At 44.1% G+C, this 4,236-nt stretch overlaps 1 pseudogene; it reads left to right on the forward strand.

Moving 5' to 3' along the window:
• The first annotated feature begins 2,999 nt into the window (after positions 1-2,999).
• LOC147350555 (ribose-phosphate pyrophosphokinase 1 pseudogene) lies at positions 3,000-3,923 on the forward strand (annotated as a pseudogene).
• Positions 3,924-4,236: the final 313 nt, after the last annotated feature.

The following is a 4,236-nucleotide window of genomic DNA, read 5'->3' on the forward strand; positions in this document are numbered from 1 at the left end:
GATAGCGAAGGATGACTTTCCTGGAGAAATGACAAGTGAGGTGATCTGAAAGAAGTTTAGGAGCTAACCAGGTAAAGAAAGTGGATGGGAATATTTCAGACAAAAGGAGTGGTCCGAGCAAAGGCCCTGTGGTCAGAGGAAGCATGGTAGGATCAAAGAACTGACCAAGTGCCTCTGTGGCTGAAGTTCAAAGAGCTATGGTGAGAGAAGCCACGACTTTACATTCCCTGGAAAAACCACCATGAAACCTCCAAATAAAACAGAAAGCACATTGATCAAGCAAAGCTAAGTTTATTAGACCCACTGCAATAGATGAGAGCACAACCTCGACAAGAGTTTTAGTGAGATCCCAGAAGGTGGAGGTTTGGGCAGGCTATTTATAGAGTTTTAGGGCCTGGGTTTGATGCTTTTAAGGCTGATTTTACCAGGCAAAGAATTAGTTGGGATTAAGCAGAGTTTTACAGTGCGGACTTGTTTATGCCTTGAATTTGTGAACACACTGGAAAGAGGGTCTTATAGTGAGTCTTGCTGTTCGTCTTCCTATCTAAGTTATTTCAATTGGTTCACAAATTTCTCTTCCATCAGCAAGTCTTTTTTTTAGAGCACATAGCTAAGTTATCTTTGCTGATGGTCAGTATTGCTTAAACGTGGACAGGAATGTCTAACCAAACAGTATTTTTTAATACAGGAACAGAGAATTATGTTGCTTTCAATTCTGAGGTCTGATTTCACTGTAAGTGCAGCGGGAACTCATGAGTGGATTTTATACTCCCTCTGTCCTGCCGAACTTGCTGTGGGGTGATGGGTCACCATCACCATATCACCTGGCTGAGTCACTCTCTCCTTGTGGAATTCAGTGTTCTTATCTGTCCAGTGGGAGCAACAGGAAAAGATGACTCAGAAGGCTGTTGCAAAGTTGTTGTTTTCTTGGGCACATGTCCTTCTGCGTTAGAAGTGGTTGAGAGTGGACACTTGAGCAAACCAGACCTGTCTTCCTTGCCCAGCTCAGCTGCTTATCATTTCTGACCGTCTCCTCTCAGCAGTTCCCTCAACTGCAAAGAGAGGATAATACCTTTATTAGGGTAATTCTGGGGATTAAACAAGATGGGCAAGTACATTCTTAGTATTGCCTGGCACGTGGCCAGCATTAATTACTCTAGGGTTAATCACTATTGCTGCTTTCCAATTTAACCACAGAGCCGAGGTCTCCAGAAGCCCCTGTGTTCACTCCTGACCCTCTAAAGGGTCAATAATGTACGGAGGATTCTTGTCCTAAGTCACTGCTCTCAGTCTGCTCTTATATCTCTATTATTAATTTGATGTTTGGCCTATAGCAATGCCTTCTGTTTCCCATATCTAGGATTCGAATTATCTGAATTGTCCTCTGGGTCAAGGCTGCCAGCAACCAGAGCGCAGGGAACAGGTTTGCTGTCATTTCTTCCCCCACCCAGTAAGAGCTTAAGAACTCAGATCACTCCAATGGCAAGCTCTAAGTGCCAGGCCTAGGCCCAGGTTGGCTGCTGCAAGCACAGGAATGAAGCAGACACAGATTTCTTAGGGAGTCCTGGGTTTGGAGAAAAAGAGCCCAGTTATTACTCTTGGTTGGGATAAAGTACTTACCAATAGATGGATGTATAAGGTTCAGACTGAGAAGTGATTCATTCTACCCTGGGGCATTAAAGCAAGCTTCTCAGAGAAGCTGATGCCTGTGAAAGGTTTATCAGATCTCACTTGTTCATCATTATTATTTTTTACATAAGAAAAACATGCAAACAGAAAAAAATAGAAACAGCTCCAAAATAGTTTAGAGTAAAAGTAAGGCTTCTTTCCAATCCTTGAGTTTCCCTCTCAGAGGCCCCACCTTTTGTAGGGTCTGGAGCGGGTAGCTGTTTCCTTCTCCAGGGGATCTTCCTAACTCAGGGATTGAACCCATGTCTCCCACGTTGCAGGCTGATTCTTTAGCAGCTGAGCCACCAGGGAAGCCGTTGGTAGGGTCTACCTGTGAATATCAGTACAGGTGTCACATAATAACATCCCCACAGCATATTATACTGTTTTACTTAGGTAAGTAGCTTGAGGACCATGTTATATCAGGATGTGTTGATCTCCTTTATTGTTATGATTAATTGCTTATACATAATCAGCTGCCTATTGACAGAATGGTTATCCCCCTTTTTATTTATTTATGTTTTGTTTTTTGCTGCTATAACAAATAATTTAATGAATATCTTTGAGCACTTATGTGAGGAGTGCATAGGTAATACAGAACAATTTCCAGAAGTAGACTCTAAGTATATATGCATGTTAATTTTACAAGTTGCCTTTCCAAGAGGATATAGCCACATGCGAGTCTTACCAAAGAGCAGAACTTGGGAGACGGGCTCATCTAGAAGGTTTTCAGGTAGCACAGGGGGAGGGGGAAGGATGAGGAGCCCAGGGAGGAAGGGTCTGGAAGCTGGGGGAGCTGGGTAGGTGGATGGAGCAGAGAGGAGCGGGATGAGTTTTCAGGGCAAGAAGGCAGGAGTAAGACAAGCAGGCCGAGGAGACTGGGCCAGGCCAGGAGAAGCCTGAGCATGGTGCAGTGCTGTTGGAATGTTCCTCGGAGACAATTGGGAAACTGATGGAGATTTTAGCAAAAGTAATGTGATCATATTTACTTTTAAGAAAGAATAATTTCAGCAGAGCACAGTAAGACCCAGACAGCCAATCGGTTGAGGGGATGTCATCATGATGCTGATGGAAAATGGTGAGACTTGAACTAAGGAAGAGATTTTGAGAGTCCAGAAGAGGGAATGTTTCTGAGAGGTGTTTAGGAAGCAGACTGGACAGTCTTAATTTGTCTAATCCTGGGACAGTTTAGAGTTGCACACAAGGCAGGAATGGAAGATGACAGAGTAGCAACTTCAAGTGCCTAGTACTGAGTCTCTGGGCCAACTTGATTTGGGTCTCGGCAGCAGGAGCGATCACTAAGCAAAGAGGGCTTAGGGCAGTTGGCCAAGATGCCGAATATCAAAATCTTCAGCAGCTCCCACCAGGACCTATCCCAGAAGACTGCTGCCCTCCCTGGGCCTGTGGCTGGTCAAGGCGGTGACTGTGAAATTCAGCAATCAGACCTATGTGGAAATCAGTGAAAAAGTGCATGGAAAGGATGTCTACATTGTTCAGAGTGGCTGTGGTGAAATCAAGTTAATTGAATGGAAATTTTGGTTATGAATAATGCCTGCAAAGATTGCTTCAGCCAGTTGGGTTACTGCGGTAAGCCTGTGCTTCCTACTTATGTCTGGAAGAATAAGAAGGATAAGAGCTGGGCTCCAATATTAGTGAAGCTTGTGGCAAAATGATCTCTGTAGTAGACAAGGGTCATAGTACCACCAGGGACCTGCATGCTCCTCAAACTTTTGATATTCCAGTGGAAAATTTATTTGCAGAGTCAGCCGTCCTTAAGTGGATAAGGGAGAAGATGTCTAAGTGGAGGAACTCCATGACTATCTCACCTGATGCCGGAGGAGCTAAGAGAGTGCCTTCTGTCTCAGACTGGTTGAATGTGGAGAATGGAGGAAGGCTGATGAAGTGGACTGCATGGTGCTGGTGGGCGACGTGAAGGCCTGGGTGGCTCTCCTAGTGGATCACATGGCTGACACCTGTGGTTCAATCTGCCATGCAGCTGACAAACTTCTCTCCCCTGGAGTTGTGTTTATGCTGTGCTGACTCATGGAATCTTTTCTGTTCCAGCCATTTCTCACATTAACAATGCATGCTTTGAAGCAGTAGTAGTCACCAAAACTGTACCTCAGGAGGATAAGATGAAGCATTGCTTCAAAATACAGGCGATCCCTATCTCCATGGTCCTTGCAGAAGCCATCAGGAAAATTCACAATGGGGAATCTGTCTCCTATCTGTTCAGCTATATCCCTTTACAATAGAATAACTGAGGATTAAAAATAAATAAATAAATAAAGTGGACCCCGCCGCTTGTTTTCCTTTGGTATTTGATGAAAAATCCAGCAGAAGACCCAGCTTGTTTCAGCATAGCTTTCTACATCCCGTATCAGTTATATGAGCGTTTCTCCTATTGGGTTGACCAAAAATTTTGTTTGGGTTGTTCCATAACATCTTATGGGAAAACTTGAATGAACTCTTTGGCCAACCAGATACATTGGAGAAAGCTAGATTGAGATTAGCTTCTGGGATTTCTTACTTGCTTTGTCTCTTCCTGGCTTCTTTGATCCTGTGAGC

Source organism: Bos grunniens, chromosome 20, assembly GCF_055505025.1.
Source record: "Bos grunniens cultivar Pamir isolate PY7600 chromosome 20, Bosgru_T2T1.0, whole genome shotgun sequence".
NCBI classification, from domain to species: Eukaryota; Metazoa; Chordata; class Mammalia; order Artiodactyla; family Bovidae; genus Bos; species Bos grunniens.